A 26,791-nucleotide genomic window follows, 5' to 3' on the forward strand; every position below is an offset into this window, starting at 1 on the left:
ATTTCTCCAAGACAATGATTCCTGATATACTAATTGGTCGATAATTTACAACAGCAGTCTTGGAACCTCTATTATGCAGTGGAACTATTTTCCCCCTCTTTCCACCCCCTTGGGACTAACCCAGACCCGAGACTCAAATTAAACAAAATGGTCAAGGGTACTGACAATTCTTTAGCCGCTTCACGTACGACACAAGCTGGTATACCATCCAATCCCACAGATGTATTGACATTAAGGTTATGCAATAGACTACTCACCTCCACTTCATTCACCACAATTCCTGTATAATCTATTGGTTCATTCATTCCTGCAATATCACCACCTGGATGATATACTCTTGCAACGTGCTCGCTCAGTAATTCAACTATATCAACTGATCCGGTTACCTCCCTACCATCGGCATTCTTTAAAATCATTCTGCCATATACATTTTTTCTTTTAGTTGCAACATATCGAAAAAACTGTTTGGGATTCTCTTTAGCCTGCATGGCCAATGTTCTTTTGTAATCCTTTTTTGCTTTTCTTACCACACTTGTTACCCTTCTGGCCTGCGCTTTATACAGTTCATGTGCCTGTCGGTCACCTTTCTCCTTAAATTCCCCCCATAGTCGTTTCTTTTTTTGCAGTTCAAGCTTAATGGTGTTATTCATCCATTTAACCCCTACTTGATTTATTATTTGGACTCTAGGTATACAGTCAGTCATTGCTTCATGCAAACACTTCTTAACTGCTTCCCATGCACTATCAACTTCTAGCCCATTGCAGTTGTACATGCCATGGCACTGAACTAATCAAACTCCTAAGCTTGTCATACTTACCAGCCCGATAATTCCACATGTACCCTGTCTTAATTGTAAATTCCACACCTTTAGCCACCTCCCAAGTCAAGACCCTATGATCACTCTCACCAATTGGTGGCAATGTGGTCATATTTGTTACAGCCAAATCCTCAGATGCAATTATTAGGTCAAGCACTCTCTGACCCCTAGTATTTTCCATTACATGCTGTCGCAGATAGTTATCCCTTAATAATTGCATAAAATCCAATTCCTTCCTCCCGTGTGTCCTCACCTCACTCCAATCAATGCGACCATAGTTGAAATCTCCCATAATAATTACCCTCCTTCCACTCATTTCTTCTATTTGCTTGTGCATACTATCTCCACCATCTTTTCCATCACCTGGTCTATAACAGCACCCATTGTATATTTTGTTCTGCTAGCCACAATTTCACACCAAATGGCTTCAAATGTGCTCTTTTCTCTATCCTGCAATTTAACTTCTATTCTCCTTGGCTGCAGCTCATCAGCTATCATCAACAATACTCCTTCCCCATTTTATTCTCCCTGTCATTCCTGAACACACTATACCCATCATATTCAATCCCACTAGCTATATCATCTACAGTCAGCCATGTTTCACTAATGCCAATAACCTGTGGTCTGGAAGTGCCAATCATGGCCAAAAATTCTTCCTTCTTGTTCCTAATACTCCTAGCATTAGTGTACATGAATTTCAGATCCCCCATTAGCCCCATCCCTACCTTGATCCCTTATACTAACTATCCCATTCTGATTTGTTGTCCTTATTCGCTCAGGCATATTATACTCATTCATACACTCAACTGCCTCCCTAAGGTCTGCATATCTACTCCACATCCCTTAATAAATCTAGTTTCCCTGATTCTGCACATCCACTTCATTCAACAACACTTTTTCAAGTCTCCTTACACCGAATCCATTCAAATGCAGGCCATCCATCTTATATAGATCCTTTCGCCCATCGAACTCACTCCACACGTCCACAAATTCCATACCACTCATCATACATAACCCATGCATAAAGTCATTTGCAATTATGGCCCTCCTTTTAAACACTTCACTGTCATACTGTGGCAAAAGACTAATCATCCCAACTCTCTCACTCTTTTCTTTTGCTACCTCAAACAATTCATTCAGGTCCTCTATCATTTCCATTTTATCTCCTTTCAAATCATTCATACCTGCCACAATAATCATTTCTTTCACCCTTTCCTTTTGCTCTCTATTAGAGACTCAATTACATCCTTGATGGTCGCACCAGGTTGGTACGATTTTGTCAAATCCTCTACTAACACACCTCGTACTAACGAATCTCCATACAGCACTCTCTCTTTCATTTTGTTTAAGTTCACACTCATACTCTTATTTTTCCTATCATACTTTTTATTATTGGCTGGTACACTCAGTAGACTTTTGTTCATACGTTCTAGCTGCTGCTTTGCTCTTTGTATCGCTCCGCTCAACAACGCAATCTCACTCATAGCATCTATCTCATCTTTTTTATTTTCTGTTAAATCATTAATTTGCTCTGTATTAATACCATCATTCACACTTTCTACATTCATGCCCTCACAGTTCTCTGGTACAACCTCGCCATTTCTTGTCATATCACTATTTTCTTCATTCTGAAGTTTGACAAAAATATCACACTCACGACCTGAAATATACTTTAATTCCTCATTTTCCTTACATTTTCTACACACGTTCACTCCTTTATTATCATCTAACCATACACCAACCGCACTCTGTAAAACGTACATTTCACAGATAGTACACTGAATAATCTCCTTTATATTACAGTTATTGAATAAAGATGGCAATCCATTATTACTAGCCGCCATTTTCCTTTTTAAGGGAGCCATGCTCGCTTCTATCATACTTTATCAAATTAATAATTGAAACACCAAAAACCCACAAACAGACACACTAAGATACGCAAAGCAAACAAAACTACGTAATAATCAAGTAAATCTGTCCATGATAACTTAAAATAACACTTATCTTATCAGGAGCTCTCAACGAACACTGCACACCACGAATCCCTCTAGCCAAAAAATTATATCAAGATTCCCTACTGAATCTTGGAGACTTGCACTAGACATGTTTAGGAATACATCACTTGCATAAAGCAAAGTTTGACATCTCCAATTCTAATATGAGGCCTAATGCCGCTTTCTTTCATATGATCCATACAGATGATGAATAAGAGTAGAGATAACGTGCTCCTTGTTGTACTCCTGATTTTACATCAAGCCATCTTTCTGTATTACCTTCAATTCTGACTGACAACTTAAATATATACTATGTATTATTCTGTATAATGTTCCATTCATCCCATATAATTGCAGTGTTTTGAAAAGCTTTTCTCCAGGGACCTTGTCATATGACTTTTCCAGATCTACAGAAGTTAAGTACACAATCCTTGTCATATTCCCACGATTTCTCAATTATTTGTCTTAAAGTGAAAATCTGATCTTGACAATCTCTACATGCATAAATCTTACCTGGAATACTTAGTTGAGAAAGTCCTCTAATCCTCACATTCAGCTTTATTCCCTTTTTCTTATAGATGGTACTATGAGAGCTCTACTCCAATCATTTAGAATTTCACCCTTCTAACCATGCCCTTTGAATTATATACTGCAAAACTTTTATATCTCCATATGTAAGCATTTATGGTCGAATATCATCTACTCCAGATGCCTTTCCCCATTTCAAGTTTTTGACAGCTTTTTCTACCTCAAGTAATGGTAAGATTTATGCAAGCATACTTGAAAAGAGGTCGAGAAAAATTGTGGAAGAAAAACACTTTGAGAAGAACAAGCTGGGTTCAGACCAAATAGAGACCATCAGAATCAATTTTCAAAGTGTTTTTCTTCCACAATTCTTCCAAAATAAGACAAATAATTGAGAAATCATGGGAATATGACAAGGATTGTGTACTTAAGTTTTGTAGATCTTGAAATTTTTCTAGTACAGTTCTGTCACTGCTTGGTTTGTTTAACAGTTTTCAAAGTAATTACTGCAGACATCTAGGATATTCTTATCTTCAATTTTCATGTCACCTTTATCATATTTGATTCCTTTTACAGTACTCTTTCCTCATTTCTAAGCTTCTTCTTCAATAGCCTCCAGAACATTTTGCCACTTTCCTGATATGGAACAAACAGCCCCTGGCACACACCTTAATAAGATGTAGGACTGATTTTTGATGTGATGACTGCAGCAATCTTACAGGGCACATGTTTCACAATTATACAATAGCAATCAATGGGAATTTTGGACCATTCTTCCTATAAGCATGTATTGAGATCCCGGACTGCTTGGGGAGGATAAATATTCTACAGATATAAAATTTCATAGTATCGAAGGCATCTTCAACACAACTAAATAATTGAACACAATTAAAATGTAAGTACCAGAACAATTTTAAAAAATACCATCACAGCTCAAGTAAGACAACAACCAGTTAATAATTCCTAATTAAAAAACAAAAAATATACACTGCTTGAAAAGAAGCCAATGGAAAGGTGCCCACCTAAATAAGATAAACCGCCATTTGCTGCGATGACTGCAGCAATCCTACATGACATACTCTGCATATGTGTATGATAGCAATTAATGGGAGTTTTGGACAATTGTTCCTGTAGTCATGTAATGAGGTCCTGTAATGTTGTGGGGGTAGATGTCCCAGAGATGTTCAATAGGGTTCTAACCAATTACCATGAGATCAAGCTCTGTGTAGCCAGTAAAATGTGGTGATATTCATGTCCACAAACCAGGCAGTTACAGCAGCAACCTTATGACATGGTGTGTTGCTTGCTGAAAGAGACAATGGTCAGTTCCATAGAAACGCCACAAAGAATGAAGCATTGCATTGTCCAGAATCTTCAGTTACTTCTCAGAGTTCAATGTTAGTGACACCACAAACAGAGGTCCAAGGCCAAACCTAGGTAAAACAGAACCATACAATCACACTGCCACCTTCAAATTTCATAATTGAGGATCATGTGCTCTGGTAAGAGACATTCACCAGGCATTTGCCACACCCACACCTATCCATCACCAGCCTGGTTGGCCGAGTGGTTAGCGTATCTGCTCTCCAGCCAAGAGGCTGCAGGTTGAAATCCCGAGAGAAGGGCATGGACATTTGCGATTCTCCTACTAACCAATTACCATACATACTGCTATTACCTGTGTCCTGGTGCAGTATGATCCTTGATATCTTTGTACCATAAAAAAAAAAAAAATAAATAAAATAAATACAAAATCAAATCATCTGCTCGGTAGAGGGTGTAGCGCTATGTATTGTTCCATAACATAGCTTTCCAAGCTTCCATGTCCCACTGTACATGCTCTTTGCACCACTGAAGATACTTAATGTTGGTTTGGATAATGTGGGATTTGTATATTGCAATATTTGTATATCTACAATGGAAATCCATGTTATGAGCCTCAGTTCTAAATGTTTTTGTGGAGATTCGTGTTCCAGTCGATGTCTGGAACTCTGCATTCAGCGTGTCAGCCAACAAATGATGGGTTTTACATATTATCCTTCATAGCACCCTACATTTGTTGAGCATGGTGGGTCATCTACCACAGGTAGCACTTCCATCCCAGTATGGTTTCACTGATTGTTGATTTGGGATGGCACCCAATTTGTTAACAATATGCTGAACTGATAGGCCTGCAACATAGAATTCTATACTACAATGCTTCTTTCAAACTCTGTCAGTTCCCCTTCTTGCAGCTATTTAATTCAAACACAGTTTCACTGACTTGGGAGCATCATATTCCTTCAATTTATACCAGCTATAAACTTGTCTCATTACATGATACAATGCACCGTGCCCATAGGAGTGTGTGTGTGTGGGGGGTCCATTAACTTCTTTTCATGCAGTGTGTGTGTATATAAAACAAAAATTAGGAATTTTTGTTTTATATACACACACTTATTTTTATTAGAGAAGTGAGAAGTGATATTAGAGAAGTTTTATTAGAGAAGTGATAATACAGTATTTCCCACAGGGGAAATAACCGAATGGTATTGGCTCTGTTCAAATCTGGAGAGAAATTCTGTAAGGACCCTGCTTTTATGCAGGAGTGTGATTTTCGTCCCTATGATTCTGTGCTGAGAAAAAATGACATGTTCGACCAAGCCAGATTGCTGAGGTTCATGCTATTGGATATAAGATTTATGTTCTTGTAATGGACAACAGTATATCTATTGATTAATCGAAATAAGGCAAGTCACAAAAGCAAGGAATCCAGTAGACACCTGGAAAGCTGAGTGGAGGAAGCTATTGTTTAGGGGTGGAGAAAAGAAGGATGAAATGGCACAATGATGTTGAGAAACCTCAGAACTTTTGCAGTACACTCTGATATCCCTTTAACATAAAGAAAAAAAAAGAGGATTTCTTCTTGAGACATAATAGAGGTAGGGAGCCTAAAATTATTGAATGCTTTGGTATTAGAGGACTCAATGAAACCATTTTTTAAAAAAGCTGATTTGATGTAATCTTGCTCATGAAATAATAAATCATTTGTAAAACTTAAAAGCACAAGCACAATGTATTAAGGTCTTGATAGATCATATTTTTTCGATAGGATGATGATGTAACATAACATGGGTGTAGCTGGTATGACTTTTTTCTGAAACAGTGAAAGTTGCAGACTACAATCCAGTTGACAAAGAATTAGTAAATCCAGAAAGGCTACTCAGTTGTTTTTTGTCTCCTCTAGAATAAACTGAATCTTAAGATGAATTGCATATATTTTGAAGATGAAAAGTTCTAAATCAGAGAACTATTCCAGATAGCAGATGTCATCCATATGCATGTGCCAGAGCATAGGTTTATGGAAAATGTCATTCAGAAGAGACCATCTTGAAAACACTCTATAAAATAGTTTGCAAGTGTAGGAGAAAGAGAACCTCCCATAGCTGTACCTTCAGTCTATTGATATAAGTCATCTTGAACAGCAAAATAATAAAATTGAATAACAAAATCTAAAAGCTTAATGCTGTCAGAAGGAAAATTTTCTTGATACAGATAGTTGGTATCTGTTAAAGGAATGCTTGTGAAAAAGAGATACTATGTCTAAGTTGATCATAATATCTGAAGAGCTTATATCCCATACCATAACCCTGAACAGACCTGGCCTGGCTGAACATGCCTTCTCTGCTAAACCCAGATAATACTCTGGATTAGAGATAGATGTTTTTTCAAAAATTTTTTCACCTGGTTATACCATACCTATTCTACACTATTCTATCCTAATCCAGAGTGTTTTAGTAATAAGGTGCGACACCTTTTTACTACTTGTATATGGAAATATGGCTTCTGCATTATTTCAACCTTGGTATCACCTCTAGGTCTAGATCCCACAGACCTCAATCAAGGGTGAAACCGGTCTGGGTAGTGGCCCTTCCCATAATGCATAGCATTATACATGTCCATAAGGATATCTGCATTGCATTATGGGATACTAAGGCAATTGATGTGAAGTCATTAGCCTCTACATACAAGTAGTCCAGCCGTGAAGTTACTTAACATACAAACTTTGTTTGCTTATACTTGGATAAAGGATGAAACCAAGAAGATAATTTCTTGGCATCTTTAATTTATAGTATGACCAAGTGCAAAAACTTCCAACTGCTAATATGCAATTAACTAACTCAGCTGGGAAAAACAGAAAAGTAGATTAATCATATACTGAGTAATCATCATTATTATGAAACCACTATGTAGTAGTGCAGCAAAAAAAAAAAAAAAGTCATGGGAATTTAGGCAAAACATGGAAAAGAAAAATATTTTCTTAGTCATCTTCTTCAATTCTTCAAAATAATCCCCCTAGGGACCAAATATACTAGTAACAGCATCTATCAATTCACAACTAGGTCTTTGGAAAGATCAAGTTGTGATGATATTTTTAAGCATTATAAATACTATTAAATCAGCATAATTTCAATCCTGATTTTCAACTCAGGGGAGTAAGGAGGGTAACTGAGCACTGTAAAGTGCTTGTGAGCCAGAAACATCTACACATTGATTTGCTGTGTGACCTAACACATTATTATGCAACAGCCAACTAGACTGTTCTAAATCTGAACAGTGTGGTTGGTTATTCAGTTTTAATTCGATAATATCTTCAGCATTAACTGGTGGACAGAGCATGTTTTCAACTGTCAGCTTTGAGGATCATTTGCTACATCCTTTTTGTCCTCTTTAAAACACCTAAACCATTGAAATGTTTGTTATTTAGGACAGAGCCTAATCTCAACAAGCTGTTCATAACATTGTGCATTTCAGTAGGACTTTCCACAACTGTATATAAAATTTGGTAATGATCTGTTGAGTTATTCTTGCATTTCTGTTAGTGATGCTGGAAATGATGCACAAAGAATATTTGTACAAAAAAAGAACTTGAAGGTCATTTGGTTTGGTGAGACTATTCACCTGGTTATACCTGGTTGCACCTTTATACTTCTCAAGCATCCTCTCTAGGAGCAATACAGACAATCCTTGACTTACAGCAATCTGGACTTGTGAAGTTTACTAATAAGGGAACATGATCTGGATATCATTATTATTATTACGTGACACCTCCAAGGAGTCCAAAGACTCAAAGGAGGGCACTCACTAAACAGCTCTCTCTCTCTGTCTCCACTACTCTCAATCCCTAACTATAGCGAATCGCAACTAGTCATCATCTACACCAACGCCATCTACTGCCCACCACCACTACCACTAGTAATTTCACAGATAATCACAAACATCCATGGCCACAGTGGGATTTGAACTCGCAGCCTTTTGGCTGGAGAGCAGATATGCTAACCACTCCACTAAACCAGGCCAGCATTTGAGGCATTTTGATATGATATGAGATATGAAGCATTTTGTTCACACTTACAACATTTAAGATTCAACTCTTGGAAACAATTTTAAACATGTATTTATTGTAGATTTAAAAATCAGTTAATCTCTATTACAATGTGAAAAAGCATTCTGCTAAGTAAGCGTGTGTGTGTCCTGAGACTTCAAAGTGAACATGTTTACCCCTGAACATGACCTTCATTCTACAACCAATAGACTGAAGGCTACTGTGTCCTTTAAAGCCTAGTATCTCAGATGAATATTTGACCAGGCCATTATATCCACAGAATTTAGGCTAATGTTAATTTTGTTCTCACACTATTTATTTTCCTTTTCCAGCTAAGTAAGTTTTATTAGAATAAAAATCCAAAATATTTTTTAGTGTTTTTAATCTTTTACTCTTCTAACAAAAGCAGCACATACAAAGCGTACTTGTAGACAATCTTAAATAAAAGAACATAAGGTTAATTTTTAATAGTCCAGTAAAAGGAAATCACAATTCAACTTACAATGCAACTTATCTGGAACCATTTGTAAGTGTGAGGATTGTCTGTATTTGCATTAATTTTTATTTTATTTTATTTTTTAAATTCAGTCTCATTACATTTTTGCAAAACTGTGTACACATTTATAACAACTATTAATAAACAGAATATCAATATGTTTTGCTATGCTAAATTATTATAATCATCATATATAGACTTCTAATTAATTAATCCTATAACCACAGCAAATGCATAATTCTTTCTAAAATTACATAAATTCATCACTTGTTTATGAAGGCCAATTCAAGGATTTTTAACTCTACCACTAAAAATGAAGAGCATATTTTTGTTCTAACCTCTTATTCACAAGCTTTTTTTTTTCATTAAACCATCTAACAGAGCCTGGTTTAGACAAGCACAATCATCTTCCCCCTCTCTATCTTACATATGTTTTAAATAACTTGAATTAAATCTCCTTTTGTCTCCTATTATAAAAAAAATTCAACAAATTAAAACCAACTAGTTTTCATAATTTCCCTGATAAATCAATAAATCATGGTGGGCTACTTTTTAAAAGCTCTACAAACTGCTGGTTCATTCACCACAATACTATATAATAAACATATTTTGAAAAAAATATAAATAGCGTAAATCCTACTGAATGTTGGTTAGTCACCCTATAGTGTAATAACAATTAATGTAATGCTATAATACTAAAATCAAAAAAAGTTTTGAAAAACTAGAAAAAATAATTTTATTAAAACATACTGGAGATATTCTATATATACATACTGTATAATAGACATGTGAGAATGAACACAAAATGTGGTTCAAAATGTAAAGCATTTCATAGTATAAACTGCAGAAACAGTTGATGGACATGGGGTGAAATTTTCAAGCCTCACTGTGGTAGGTAATAACCATTGGTTCTATCAGCCAACCATTCAGATGAGTACAGAACTTTTTTGGATAGAACTAATCAGAATCTAGAATCTTCTGTGATGAAGTTCAACATGAATCCTATTCTTTTGTTGATCATGGATTAATTCTTGTGAAGATTTGGAAAATACCTAATTTCAACAATAAACAAATGTGAAAAATCAGAATAAAAACAATACAAAATTTAAAAAAAGCATGCTATTAATGAATATGTTATAACTATGATAACAAGTGTTATGTTTATTTATAAGATCTTGATCAGAGTAAGTATGCTGTGCATCTTAGTTTATCTTAAAATTTGTCAATTCAGCATTTTTAAGATGCTTATATTATTCATGGGTAAATTTTTCACTGCAATATGGCATTACCTATTGTGATGGAGATTACTGCAACAATCTGCTTCTAATACAAAATAGAGCAATCAGAGCTATAGCCATTACTAATTTCTTCACATATTCATCTTGTGAGCTGTTTGCCATTCTTAACTTCAATTCCCATTGAAGAAACTTTATCTATATAATTGTATACTATATGTAAGAAATAATATTGTAAATTTTTCTGTATATAATGAAGACTATAGTTCATGTTGTGGCTGGAACTTGCTGGTGGTTCCCAATGCAAACAAGGAAATTTTTCACAAATCTTTTGAGTACTTAGCGGCAGGCAGCTACAGTACCTAATGAAATAAAGTAACTCCAGGATACTCTATTAGAAAAAGATCGAAAGACTAAATAATGTTGACTTTTATTTTAAATGCATCATCATCATCATCATCAAATTCCTGCCATGTACCCTCAAGGGGTGTACAGGATATGACAGTACTACATGAAAAAATTACATCATTACTAACTTCCTATCTACAATTTTCCTCCAAATCAGTCTGTTACTTGTCAAGACTCCAACATTATCAGATCTTATATTTCTATCGTCTAAGGCACTTTGTACCGTATCAATCCACCTATATCTTGGTCTTCCTCTGGGTCGTTTTCCTGCCAACCTGGCAGAGAACACTTGTTTTGCTAATCTTTCCTCTCCCATTCTATTTAAGTGACCATACCATCTGAGATTAGCTCTGCTAACGCATTCCTGGATGCTGACAATGTCAAGTTCTTTCCTAATATCCTCATTTTTAATATGATATTGCCATTGATGCCATCTGTTCACGCCTCTAATCTTTCTCAGGACTCTCATATCTGCGGTCTCTAGTCTTTGGTCAAGTGTTTTACTTCTGACCCAGCTCTCAGATCCATAAGTTAAAATTGGTTTGAACACAGTCTTGTATACAGCTAATTTAGTGTTCCGACTAATTTCTTTCTTATTCCATATGAATTTATTCAATTGACTTCCCACGATACCAGCTTTGCTGATTCTGTTGTCTATTTCTATATTTAGTTTACCATCTTCAGTAAAAATTGTGCCTAAGTAGCTGAAATGTTTTACTTGTTCCACAGGTTCTCCATTCACAACACAGTTGACATTTTCAATGATTCTGCCTATTTTCATTGTCTTTGTCTTTTTATTGCTGACCTTCATACCATATCTATTACAACAGCTATTCAATTTAGTCAGAGAATCTTGCAGACTTGTAGCGGATTTATTTAGAAGTATAACATCATCCGCATAAAGCAAAGAGCTGACATTAACATCTCCAATTTTGATATCAGGTTTAATACCACATTCCTTCATAATGTGATCCATATAGATAATGAATAACAGAGGGGATAATGTACATCCTTGTCTCACACCAGATTTAACATTAAACCATCTTCCTGTACTTCCTTCAATTCTAACTGCTGACTCACAACTGAAATAAAGACTAAGTATTGCTTGATATAATGCCCCATTGACACCATATAACTGCAGCGTATTGAATAGCTTCTCTCTTGGCACCTTGTCATATGCCTTTTCCAAATCGACAAAAATTAAATACAGATCTTTGTTATATTCCCATGCTTTCTCGACTATTTGTCGTAAAGTGAAGATCTGATCCTGACAGCCTCTATTTGGCCTGAATCCAGCTTGTTCTTCACCAAGCTTTTCTTCCACAATTCTTCTCAACCGTTTCTCAAGTATACTTGCATAGATCTTGCCAGGAACACTCAGTAGGGAAATACCTCTGTAAATCTCACATTCAGTTTTATTTCCCTTTTTATATATGGGTACTATGAGAGCTCTACTCCAATCATTGGGAATTCGTCCCTCTGTCCAGGCTTTCTGAACTATGCAGTGCAGCCACTGTAAGACTCTTATGCCACCATACTTCAGCATTTCTGGCCGAATATCATCTACTCCTGCTGCCTTTCCACATTTCAAGCCTTTGATGACTTTTTCTACTTCAAGTATGGATATGTATTCCTGACTGTATGCCTGGTCAGTGTTTTTTATCACTGTGCTGTCATCACTGCTTGTTTCATTTAGCAGTTTTTCAAATGCATATTATAGAAAATTTTATATCACCTCAGAGAGTCTATAGCTCAGGTGGTATAAACAAATCCCTTTGGTCGGAAAGCCCTGGGTTTCATTCCTGTCCATACCTTTATCTGGTCTCTTTTGACTAAAAGGTGAATTAGCCAGTCTCATACAGATGTAGAGGGGTTTTTACACACAGAAACTCAGGTTTTTCATCCTTCAGAACAGGTTAACAAGTCCTATGAACACACAAACACTGATTTACAGCTATGAATACTTACAACATGTTGACGAGATAGGGTCCTCACCACATGTCGTTACGGCCGTGGTCAACCTTCTGAATAGGAGATGGCACATGAATGGGATAGAAAGTTACTCTAAATGTTATATACTGTCTCTAATTATATGCTATATGTATACATATGCCCTCATAAATATAGTGATTTAAATTATTAGTGACTATTGCCTACATTTGTATTTTTATAGTAATCAATATAGCTATGGCTCTTGATAAACACTGTACTGTTTCCTTTTAATCGATTTTCATTTTTTTTTTTTTTTTTTGTTATTTGTTCCTATTATCAATTATATTATATTTTCACTTGTACTACTTCAGTGTTAATAAATTTCAATTATTCAGGACGTCAATGCAGTTATAAGACTAATTGTGGAAGGACAATCTTATACAACACAAAGCTTATAATATCATTCTTTATAACAATTCACTATCTGCATTTTTTCCATCATCAGGAAATGCATTCCATGGTTCAACCACCTTCCCATGTAAACAAACCACTTTGCCCTTTTACTTACTGCTTACTTTCACAATTTCCAAGGACAGCCATTCTTGTTTTGTTTCTTCCAAATGTTCTACCACATGAAATATCTCCCTGCTCTCAATTTGGTAACTACCTCTCAACAGTTTAAATATCTTTCTTATATCACCTCTTCACGTTCTATCCACTAGGCTCTGTAGCTTGCATGTCCTCAATCTATCCTCCTAACTGACTGCACTGTACTGATATCAATTTTATTATCTGCCTCTATACCCTTTCCAAGTTCACTTCACTTCTTTTAAATCATAAAAAGCTTACTCTACCTTATCCTTCTCAGCATTGCAGTGGTTCTCTCAGTTACCTTCAATACTAATGTGGTATATCCATTAAATTTCAACTTTCTACAGACAATCACACAAAGATCCCTTGCCTTCTCCACTACCTCTAATATACTTATGAGGGAGGTCTGAAAGGTTCTCGGCCTCAACTATAGATGGCAACACTATCGGCAAGGTTTTTTTTTTTCTAAGTTGGTACATTTGTCACAAGCATTGCCAGTCATTCTATCAAGTAGTTTGTTTTATACAGCTGTCGGAAGCAAAAGTGTTGTCTGTAACCCTTGAAATGGATAAAATTGAGTATTGTGCAGTTATAAAATTCTTTGTAAAAGAAGGTTTAACACCAAAAGAAATTCATTCGAAGTTCATCAAGGTTTATGGGCACTCTTCTCCTTCATTTTCGACAATTAAGAAATGGACTGCCGAGTTTAAATGTGGCCATACCAGCCATGAAGATGATCCATGTGAAGAATGTCCAAAAAGTGTAACAACACTAGAAATCATTAATCAAGTGCAAGACAAGGTATTGGATGACTAGTAAGTCAAAGTGTGTGAAATTGCTGAGACTACTGGCATTTCAAAAGAACATGTAGGATATATTTTGCATGAATTGCAAGTGAAAAAGCTTTGCACAAGATGGATACCATGCTTGCTCATAGAAGATCAAAAACGCACTCGCATGAAAATCTCTGAACAGTGCTTGAAGTGTTTTAACAAGAATAAAACTGATTTTGTGCATCAATTTATTAATATGGATGAGACTTGGATTCACCATTACTCACCAGAATCCAAACAGCAGTCAAAACAGTGGACAAAAGTCTGTTGTTCAGCGCCAAAGAAGACAAACTCAGTTCCATCAGCAGGAAAGGTCATGGCATCGGTGTTTTGGGATGCTAAAGGCATTTTGTTTATTAATTATCTTGAAAATGGTAAAACAATAACTGGAGAATATTATTCCGATCTTTTAACCAGACTAGACGAAAAAATTTGCGAGAAAAGACCTGGTTTGCAGAAGAAAAAAAAATCATCTTTCATCAGGACAATGCACCTGTCCACAAAGGTGTTTTGGCAATGGGAAAATTAAGGGATCTGCACTATGAGTTGTTGGAACATCCACCCTATTCCCCAAGATTTGATTCCCTCTGACTTCTATCTCTTCCCAAAACTAAAACTCCTCCTTGCTGGTCAGCGTTTTTCTTCGAATCAAGAGGTGACTACAGCTGTAGAAGGGTATTTTGCAGATCTCACTGAGAACGAATACAGGGACGGGACAATGACGCTGGAGCATCGCTGGAATAAATGTATTAGTCTTAAGAGAGATTATGTTGAAAAATAAAAATAATTTTGAAATTAAAAATTTATTTTTTCATTGTTAGGCCGAGAACTTTTCAGACCACCCTTGTACATCAACAGAATATGCAACCTCTCATCAATATATTTCAAGACCTTACGTTTAATTTATGTAGAAGATAACGTGCCAAGTGTGAGGTCATCACACCATTTATTGGAGATCTGAAGTGGCTTGGAAAAGTTTCATGCTTGGTCTCTAGAGCAGAGTTTCCAGATTAAGTAAACCAAAATGATGTTGGAAGTTTATTTTGCACTTGGTTAGACTATAATAAATTTAGTTTAATCCTTTATCCAAGTGTAAGCAAACAAAGTTTGCGCCTGAAAATATCTTCAGGACTGAGGTAAGGTGGCACATCCCTTGGCAACTCGCAGCAAAGGTGGATCAAGTTCTCATCACTCCTTGTCTCAGTATCTCCCATAATGCAAAGCATATCTCCTTGTGGACCACCTTACCTCAGTCCTGAAGATATTTTCAGGTGCAAACTTTGTTTGCTTACACTTGGATAAAGGATTAAACTAAATTTATTATAAAACAAAATGAATTAAAATACAAAAAATATATATAAAATCAATAAAAATAGAAAAAAAAATCCTAACCTACTCATGGTATCAATGTATTGTAGATTTACAAATGAACCTTTCGTGGGTGAGAGCCACATAAAAAAAAAATGATTAAATTGACCTCCCCATTCAGTTCCCACCTGTCTGGCTTATTCAAATTCTCCTGAAGGGCCACACAGTATACTGGCACTATTACTAATAACCATTCCCAGCTTTTTTTTAATCATCTACAAATAACTGAATATCTCCCTGTAATTCAATGACATAAAGGTTAAAACAGTTGAGGTCTCAGTACTAAGACAGGTGGAACTCCACTTGTGACCTTACTCTTTCTTGTCACACACAGTTCTGTTATAATTATTATACAGTCCATTTCCAATCCATTCAACTAACCTGATATCTAAACCCATATATTGCAAAATCAAAAAAGATAGCATAAGTTATCCTTTTCAACTGCTTTTCTTACTTTGTTATAAAAGGCAAGGATATTAGTGAAACAAGGGTGCCTAAACAAAGTCCATGCTGATATTATTATTATTATTTTGGTAACCTTCATGGAATCAATAGACTCATTGCAGGAGGCCCACTCAACTAGCAACATGTCTGTCCTAATCATATTTGAAGTTATTTACACTCCCTGCATTCACAATGCACTCTGGCAATGCATTCCACTCAGCAGCAACACTCCACATAAAAAATCTACTCCTCACATGTTTATACAACTTCCAGGAATGGCTTCTCATTCTTCCCATTTTAGCATCTACTCATAATTACTGTATTAACTGGTAGAATCCCTTAACTAACTAGAGGATCTCTATCATATCTCCTCTTTCCCTTCTATCTACCAACCTCTGTAATCCACATTCCTTCACATGATGTTCATAACCAACATTCCAGAGTCCTGATATCACTCTGGTTATTCATCTTTGGACCCTCTTTAGTGTTTCCACATCAAATAAAAACTAACTGACCAAATCTGAGCAATAGTTCATGCATGGTCTGACGAATGCCATATATAGAGGCAAGACCACCTCCTTATCCCTACATGTTAATATACTTTTTATCATACCAGCAATATGATGTGCAGTCATTGTAACACTTGTGATGTGTCTGTAGAAATTTATTCCATTGTCTACCATCACTCCAAGATCCCAAATCTCATCCACTTAACGCAGTATAGCTCCACCAATACAGCATGTAGTCATATCTCTGTACCCTTAAAAAGTGTAACACCTTGCATTTATTAATATTAAAACTGCAACCCCACTCAATTGTCCAAGCTAAAAGTCTATTCAAATCTTCCTGTAGAGAATTAATATCATCACTACTCCTGATAATCTTACTTTGCATTATTGGCAAACAACTGAAGATCCCCAGTCAATCCACAAGAAATATCATTAATGAATAAGTTAAACAGTAGGGGGGGAGGGGGGCTAAGAACAGAACTCTGAGGCATGCCACTGGTCACTGCCATTTCTAAGACACTGCTCCATTACACATACATACATATATATATATATATGCTCATTTAATTGGAAATATATTAATATGCATTCACATAATTCCAATACATTCTTCACCTTATCATAAAACATAAAGCATATTACTAAAATAAGACCTACCCTCCACAAATCCATGCTGACCATAACAGAGAATTTTATGTTCATCAACCCAATCCTGTATTCTATTTCTAACCAATTTTTCCAACACTTTGATCACAACTGCAGATATACAGACTGGTCTATAACAGGAAACTTCTGTTCTCAAACCATGATTGCGGAGAGGTATTATTTTGCCTTCTTTCCACTCCTTAGAAACTTTCCTCACTACAAGATTTTCTTTAAATAACTAGGATGAAGGACATGGCTAACTCTTGTGCATTCTTTAACAATACGTGGTGATATGTCATTCATTCCCACAGCCTTATTAACATCTGGTCTGGCCAAGTAATAATTGATACACCTCTGATTCTTTCACCATTAATTCTAATTCTTGCCTCCCTTCAGCATGTTGCACAGAATCATTCATACCACTGTGATATACACTGATGAAGTGTCCATTAAATAATTCTACTAATCATTTGCTATGGTTACTCTGCTACCATAATTATCGACCAGCATCAACCTGCCATGATTATTTTTCCTCTTGCTTGCCACATAGCAGAAAAATTCCCTTGGATTAGCTTTGACCTGACTGGCCAATCTCCTCTCATATTTTACTTTTTCTTTTTTAACCATGCTTGTCACTTTTCTGGTCTGCATTTTATATTCTTCATGCGTCTATTCACTGCAAACTGTCTTGTTCTTCCTCCAAAACAACTTCTTTTGTAACACTGCTTGCTAGATTTCATCCATCTCACTCCTACTCTATTTATTTGCTTAACTCTTGGTATGCAGTTATGCATTGCTTGGGTTATATACTGCTTCATCATTTCCCATGCAGTTGTCAACATCTTTTCTATTTATAAACACAATTTAAAAACCCAATGTATTGATGCCAGTTGACTATGGAACTTCTGATAATCACCCACCTTATAGTTCCACATATGGCCTTCTTGATAACTTTTCCCTGTTTGACTACCTTCCAAACCAATATCTCATTAGCACTTTCACCAACAGGTAGCAGTGTTGAGACCTCATTCACAACCAAATCCTGCGAGGATATCACCAAATCCAACACCAATAAACATCGTGTTGCTTCCATCACATGCTGCTTTAGATGGTCGTCTTGCAGAAACTCAACAAATTCATTCTCATTGTTATCATACATTTTCTTTCCAATCTACATTCCTATAGTTAAAATCTCCCATTAGGATCATTGTCTTTTTACTTGCCCAACTAATTTGTCTAAACATTTCTACATTTTCTAGCCTATAACAACATCTCATTAGATATACTATTGAAGTTTTCCACTTTCACTCTTTAAGGGCATAATTCCTCTGCTACTATTAACAATACCCTCCCTCTCCTCTTCACCTTCCTATCCTCTCGGAAAATTCTATATCCTACCATTCCTACTACACATTACCCTCATCTGCCCAATTTTTTATTGGATAAGTATTTAAGACTTATGTGTTGGTTTAAACTTATTATTAGGATCAGTGGAATGGATACAACACACAGAAATAATTAAACACACATTTAATGGATTTTATATTTCATTTCAGTCATTATTAGGATTACAATACAAAAACACACAAAACAAGTGACAAAAATTAAATTAAAAGTCTAAAGTTCTATTAGGGATGCCCTAAGAATTAAAGTTTCCCAAATCTAGGACAGTTTAATACAACTGTATTTATTAAGTTATGTTGGTTTATGAAATCTGCTGCTAATTCTAAAAAAAAAAGTCTTGGTATGCAGTTATGCATTGCTTGGGTTATGCATTACCTTTCAAATTCATATTTGTTACAGTGAAGCACAGTAGTTTTTTCCATTTGATTCTGCAAGGTATCCAAAGGCATGATCAACTAGACCTGACTGCCCAAAGTTATGGCAGCAGATGTATTTCGTATGTTCCTCTAAGTGGATGTTGGTAGATCTCCCAGTGATATGATATGACATGATATAACCATGATATGATAAACTGAAAGAACAAGGAACCTTGTAAACACCTAGAACAGGGAGAGCAGATAAGGACAGCATCTTCAGATGAGGTTTGAAAGCAGTTGAGAGATTACATTTCTTTAGTGTTCTGGTTAATTTTCAAAGGAGTCCTGGACAGAGGGAATATTAATAGCATTACTGTAGTCTATGTTGAGAGGGATATGCAGAGATGAGAGGAACAACTAATCTGTTGAGCATTTGGCATTGTAACCATTGGACAGGAAAATTTGGTGAATAAAGGAGTGTTCGGCTGTGAGTGACGAGTGCATAGAACAGAGGTTGGAGGTTCTGATGACAAGGGTTCTGATATTGTTAGGTGGGGGGGAGATGATGGGCATATCTACCTGCATGGGCGAGTTTTGTGGAAACTGAGAAAGAAAGGGGACATTGTGAAGATGTATTATTGGAGTATCTAGAAAAGACAGACTATTATTATTTTTCTGTAGTAAACTGGATTCAGGAGCACCTGGTAAGGTGAAGGAGAAAATGGTCTAATATATCATCAATATATCTTAGCCAGCCAGCCTGGTTGGCCGAGTGATTAGTGTATCTGCTCTCCAACCAAGAGGCTGCGGGTTCAAATCCCACATAGGCATGGATGTTTGTGATCATCTTCCACCTTCATACATTCATTCACCCAAGTATAGATACTCTCTCCCAATATAGACTGGGTCACCATGGGAGTAGTAGACCCAAACCTCACTCAATGGGAGAGGCCTTCACCCTGCAATGGGTAGAAAAATAGGCTGTTCATCATTATATCTATCTTAGCCAGATAGAAGGTATGAGAACAGTAGTATCTATGGCATGTTTTTCAAAATATTCCATATAGAATTTGGCTAGAGGGGAGAGTGGATATCTGCTCTATCTTTATATATATATATATATATATATATATATATATATATATATATATATATATATATATATATATATATGGATTCTTCCAAGTAAAGTATCCAATATGGATGGTCAAATTGAAAAGATCAATAACACTGGGGGGGGGGGACATTTTTCAGGAAAGCTGAAGTGTCAGAAAGGGAAATATTGGTAAATAAAAAAGTAACATCACAGCTCACCAAATTTTAGATTAAAAATTTGAAATGAGTGGAATTTTTAATATAAGACGAAGTATGACCATTAAGTTCTTTGGCTAACTTAAAAAGGTGGGCAGTTAGTAGCATCTACCATGGAATTTTTTCCACTTATTGTTTTATGATGCTTTTACAATTTAAGATTTCATTCCTGATGATGTCTCTAGTGTCTGAGATGAAATATAGTATCTATTAAAATTTTATTTAATTGTTTCTTTGTGTTATATTCATTCCATTAAATCAAATACAGGTAACCCTCATATAACGTGCTACTTATACAATGCGGTTTCAATAAAAATAAGGTCTACAAATTGTAGTAACCCTTTATCTTTTCATATGTTTTTCACCGGGTAACATAAGAATCAAAAAACAACTGAATATTTCCACCTACAGTCCCTGTGGCAATATCATTCACATAAAGATATGAATAGTAATGGTCCCAGTAGTGAACACTTGTCACTGTCCTTACTGGAAACATGTCACTTGACTGCAAAATGGATGAAGATAAATAAATAAATAAAAGGCAACAGAAATTGTGTTTCAAATAAAACTTTTCCATCAGAAACCTATATCAAAGAAAATTAGTAATCTGGTTGCCTTAAATAGTACTACTCTTTGATAGCTATCAGAAAAGCAATTTACATAATCCAATCCACTAATCTGATATCCAAACCAACTTAAAAATCAACTTGTTATGCAACTTGTTATGCATTGACAGGTGTGATGTATAGACAGAGATTCAATGATTCAAGGAGTGCAAAATAAAATGCTAGAGGAGTACTTGCTTGGAGGAACAAAAGAGAGTGTGACTATGGCAATTAAGCATGGTGAAAACATAGAGGAGATGATAGTGATGGCAGGCATGAATGACCTGAGAGATTGTGTGAATTGGGTGGCAAGAGATCTGAGGTTAAAGTTTGAGATTGTATAGCTGATGACAGTAAGCATGTTATCCAGATATGATAATGCAGAGATAAGGAGAACAGCAGCAGTAATGAACGATGATAGCAAGAATTTGTCAAAAGAGAGGCTTGGAGTAGGTGGATGCCTGGCATGCATTTGAGGATAGAAGAGAATTGTATGCAAAAGATGGACTGCATTTGAACGAGGAAGGATGTAGACATCAGGAGAGAGAGACTGCTGATTCTCTGGGTAAGCGAGAGTATTAGAGAAAGGAAACAGAGCTACAGAGCGGTCGGTAGCAGGGGTGGCCTCTTGTGGGAATAGTCATTTAGAAGATGGGAGAATGTAATGTATTTTGCAGGACAGAACTGATCCTGCAAAATGTCATACATTAATTCACTGCACAATCCTACTTGAGTGGGAATGAAGCTGAAGAAGAAGATAGATAGTAATATTATATTGGCAATGCATTGATGTTTCTTTATACAAATGCCAAAATTATCAGAAATAAAGGAGATGAATTAGTGACACTGATTGTTCACAGATTATTGAAACATCGATGATGGAAGATGATATATTGACAGGAATTGAAGTATAAGGGTACAGCATATATTGGTAGGTGAAGAAGGCAAATGTGGTGACAGAGTATTACTTATGGATGAGTTGAGTTCTCTTGGAGTAAAGTAATTGGAGGGAAATGCCACTAATGGTTCTGAGTGCATGTGATTTGAAATCGAAGTGGGCAGAATGGGATATTTATTGGAATGCTGCTACAAATCAGCAAACAGAAAGGGTGAAGAATAATAGAAGATATTTACACAGTTGATTCTGCCAAATGAGTGATCATTACAGCAGATTTTAACTACAGCAATATAAACTGGGAAGAGGAAAGAGCACATAGTAGTAAGGGAATGGAATTTCTGGAATTCTTAAGGGAATAATGTCTTAGGCAACATACAGTAGAAGGAACATGAGATTCAAGAGTTTTGCATCTGGTCTAAGCATCGCAGGATATGATTATAACAAAGATAAGATAATAAATAAGATTATAATCTTATTTATTTATACTCCCTAATACTTATTTAGCTTTTATTTTTTAACTAATTAGCCACATTATTTTGAATAATTAACGATTACACTAGTATTCGCTCAGCAGTAACGAATAATGACGGATTCAGCTGCAGTCGCAAAGTCCTCCACCATTTAAGAATTCTATTATAAACAATATAATAAAGGAGTTTGTGGCATGCAGTACTTGCGGCATGTATGTGTCTCGGGGGAATTGGATATCTAACTTGTGAGGGGGGGTGTGCATGTGCATAAAGTGTAAGCAGTGGGAGGAAATAAATGCAGTAGATATCTCAATAACCGACCTTGTTGCTCCAGGAATGGGGAAATGAATACCGGAAGACGAGTAGTGGGATAGGAGAGAATGAAGAAAAAAATGTGAATGAGAAAATAATAGTTGATAGCATAGAAGGTGTGAGTGACTGTGAAAGTTTAGGAGATGGTTTTTTTTGGAGAGTGAATTTTGATTAAGAGTGACTGACCTGCAGAGAAAGATTGAGGAGCTGAAAGAGGAGGTGGAATGTCTTGGGAGAAGTACAAAAGATGAGATCAGGAGAATGGAAGAGATAAATGCAAGGCAAATCAGAATAGGAGAGAGTTTCGGGAATGATAGGAGAGGAGAGAATGGAATTGGATATGGAAATGGAGAGAATGGAAACAGAAGGAGAGAGGGAATGAGAAAGAGGTATGGTAATGCTAGAAGAGGAGAGAATGGAAACAGTTGGAGAGACAGAATGAGAAAGAGATATGGGAGTGCTAGAAGAGGAGAGAATGGAAACAGTAGGACAGACAGAATGAGAGAGAGGCATGGGAGTGCTAGAAGATGAGAGAATGGAAACAGTAAGAGAGATGGAATGAGAGAGAGGTATGGGAGTGCTAGAAGATGAGAGAATGGAAACAGTAAGAGAGATGGAATGAGAGAGAGGTATGGGCTTTACTAGAAGAGAAGAGAATGGACACAGTAGGAGAGACGGAATGAGAGAGAGGTATGGTAATGCTAGAAGAGGAGAGAATGGAAACAGTAGGAGAGACGGAATGAGAGAGAGGTATGGAAGTGCTAGAAGAGGAGAGAATGGAAACAGTAGGAGAGACGGAATGAGAGAGGGGTATGGGAGTGCTAGAAGAGGAGAGAATGGAAACAGTAGGAGAGACGGAATGAGAGAGGGGTATAGGAGTGCTAGAAGAGGAGAGAATGGAAACAGTAGGAGAGACGGAATGAGAGAGAGGCATGGGAGTGCTAGAAGAGGAGAGAATGGAAACAGTAGGAGAGACGGAATGAGAGAGAGGCATGGGAGTGCTAGAAGAGGAGAGAATGGAAACAGTAGGAGAGACGGAATGAGAGAGAGGTATGGAAGTGCTAGAAGAGGAGAGAATGGAAACAGTAGGAGAGATGGAATGAGAGAGAGGTATGCCAGTGCTAGAAGAGGAGAGACGGAATGAGAGAGAGGTATGCCAGTGCTAGAAGAGGAGAGAATGGAAACAGTAGGAGAGACGGAATGAGAGAGAGGTATGGGAGTGCTAGAAGAGGAGAGAATGGAAACAGTAGGAGAGACGGAATGAGAGAGAGGTATGGGAGTGCTAGAAGAGGAGAGAATGGAAACAGTAGGAGAGACGGAATGAGAGAGAGGTATGGGAGTGCTAGAAGAGGAGAGAATGGAAACAGTAGGAGAGATGGAATGAGAGAGGGGTATGGGAGTGCTAGAAGAGGAGAGAATGGAAACAGTAGGAGAGACGGAATGAGAGAGAGGCATGGGAGTGCTAGAAGAGAAGAAAATGGAAAAAGTAGGAGAGATGGAATGAGAGAGGCATGGGAGTGCTAGAAGAGGAGACAATGGAAACAGTAGGAGAGACGGAATGAGAGAGGTATGGGCTTTACTAGAAGAGGAGAGAATGGAAACAGTAGGAGAGACGGAATGAGAGAGAGGTATGGGAGTGCTAGAAGAGGAGAGAATGGAAACAGTAGGAGAGACGGAATGAGAGAGGGGTATGGGAGTGCTAGAAGAGGAGAGAATGGAAACAGTAGGAAAGACGGAATGAGAAAGAGGCATGGGAGTGCTAGAAGAGGAGAAAATGGAAAAAGTAGGAGAGACGGAATGAGAGAGGCATGGGAGTGCTAGAAGAGGAGAGAATGGAAACAGTAGGAGAGACGGAATGAGAGAGAGGTATGGGAGTGCTAGAAGAGGAGAGAATGGAAATAGTAGGAGAGACGGAATGAGAGAGAGGTATGGGAGTGCTAGAAGAGGAGAGAATGGAAATAGTAGGAGAGATGGAATGAGAGAGAGAGGCATGGGAGTGCTAGAAGAGGAGAAAATAAAAAAAGTAGGAGAGATGGAATGGGAGTGCTAGAAGAGGAGAGAATGGAAACAGTAGGAGAGACAGAATGAAAGAGAGGTATGGGAGTGCCAAAAGAGGAGAGAAAGGAAACAGCAGAGGAGAGGGAATGAGAGAGAGGTCTGGGAATGAAAGAAGAGGAGAAAATGGAAACAATAGGAGAGAGGGAATGGTAAGAGGTATAATATATGGGGACTCAATGATCTGTTGTGTTCAAGATAGGATGTGTGAGGAGTGTTTTTGCCAGGAGGAACAATAGAAAGTGAGGCTTTGGCAATTAAAAGAGGTGAAAGGGTTGATGAGATGATTGTGATGGTGGGAATAAATGCTTTGAGTGGTGGTGTAAATAGGGCAGCTAGAGATATCAGATTCTTGCTCCAGATGGTACGAAAGAAGACACAGAGAGGAAAGATAGTGTGTGTGTGTTGCTTAGGTATGATAATGATGAGCTGAGCAGAAGAGCAGTAATATTGAATGACATAATAGTTATTACACATTCTAAGAGAGGACTGGAATATGTGGATGCTTGGAGTGCATTTGAGGACAGAGAGGAATTGTATGCGAGAGACTGCTTACATTTGAATGAGGAAGGACGTAGGCATCTGGAGAGATATTGCTGTTCTGAACAAGTCAGTGTGTCCCAGGGATGATGGCTACACGGGTGGCCTCTCGTGGGAATGGGTACTTGGGAGAAGGGGACAACATCAGGTAACACTGAGCCCAGTGGAGTCTAGAGGGGATAATGCTGAGTATAGAAACAACGGCATTTATATGCCATATACTAATGCCAGGAGTATCCGGAATAAAGGAGAGGAATTGGTGACACAGATATCATCAGCCTGGCCAAAAATTATTGGGATTACTGAGACATGGTTGACAGAAGAGGATATAATAACAGGAATAGAAGTCGCTGGGTACAGCATTTTTCAGCAAAATAGGAAGGGAAAGCGTGGTGGTGGAGTACTGCTTATGATAAGTGACGACCTATGTCCTCTAAGAGTGGAGACTTTGGAAGGCAGTGGCACTAATGATTTTGAAAGCATATGGTGTGAGGAAGAGGTGGGCAAGACAGGATATTTAGTGAAGTATTGCTACAGACCCAGTAGCACAGAGAGTGGGGACCAGGAAATGTTTAGACAGTTGAGTTTGGCAAGTGCAAGAAGAATGGTTCTTATGAGAGATTTTAACTACAGTAGTATAAACTGGGGAGAGGAAGATGAATGTAGCAATAAGGGAATAGAATTTCTAGAATTCTTGAGGGACAAAAGTCTTAGGCAACATGTAATAGAGGGAACAAAAGGTTCAAGCGTTTTGGATTTGGTTATAGCATCAGAAGAGTTGATAATAACTGAGATGACATCTCTCCCACCAGTTGGAGAGAGTGACCATATGGTTTTGACTTAGAAAACGAATAGACATGCAGGAGTATCAAAGAGATACTCAAAGAGATACTATCAAAGAAATTAACTGTGGAAAAGGTGCAAAGGCAGATAACAAAGATGGTTTCAGGCCTGTACAATGATAGTTATTAGGATCAGCTGAGGGAATGTGGACTGCAGAGTTTGGTGGATAGAAGGAGAGGTGATATGATTGAGACTTTTAAACTGTTGAGAGGTAGTTACAGGGTTGACACTGGGGAGTTCTTTCGCTTGGTCCAACAGCAGGAAGGAGTGATGACAAGAGGCCATCCTTGGAAGTTATGAAAGGAATCTGTGAGCAAGAGGGTGAGGAGTGGTTTCTTTGCATGGAGGGTGGTTGAACCATGTAATGCATTGCCTGATGGAGTGGTGAGAGCAAGAACAGTCAATGAGTTTAAGGAATGGTATGATAGACTTCGTGTTTCTTAGGAAGGACCTCCCACGATGAGTTTTTTTGACTCCATGGAGGCCTGAATAATAATAATAATAATAATGATGATGACATACCTACCCACAGTTGGAGAGAGAGAGAGAGAGAGTAGCCATGTAGTCTTGGCCAGGAGGATAAACAGAGCTGCAGAAGTATCAAGGCAAAAGGCATTTATGTGGAATTATAAGGCAGGTGATTATAATAATCTTAGAAATCAGACTTGGGCAATTCCATGGATAGAAGAACTGGAAGGGAGAAATATCACCAGGGCATGGAAACTAATGAAGAGATATCTATTAGCAGCAATAGCACACTGTATACTTTGAGTGAAAAAAAGAAAACATGGTTTCATATCAAGTGGATGACTAATGATACAAAATGAAACTAGA

The 26,791-nt window shown here is 37.1% G+C and overlaps 1 protein-coding gene across 4 annotated transcripts in view; it reads right to left on the bottom strand.

Annotated features, from left to right (window-relative positions):
• pdm3 (POU-domain protein pdm3) overlaps positions 1-26,791 on the bottom strand; it is a 442,629-nt gene that overhangs the window by 371,719 nt on the left and 44,119 nt on the right. For 3 of the 4 annotated variants that reach the window (XR_016548447.1, XR_016548448.1, XM_090394165.1), the window contains exon 2: positions 9,973-10,250. The exons of the other annotated variant lie outside the window; for it this stretch is intronic. The gene's annotated coding sequence lies outside the window, so the exon portion shown is untranslated. The remainder of the gene's footprint in view (positions 1-9,972; positions 10,251-26,791) is intronic. 4 annotated transcript variants of the gene reach the window in all.

This window comes from Typopeltis vanoorti, chromosome 6 (genome assembly GCF_054136105.1).
Source record: "Typopeltis vanoorti isolate ZY-2024b chromosome 6, IOZ_Tvanoo_1.0, whole genome shotgun sequence".
Lineage (NCBI taxonomy): Eukaryota > Metazoa > Arthropoda > Arachnida > Uropygi > Thelyphonidae > Typopeltis > Typopeltis vanoorti.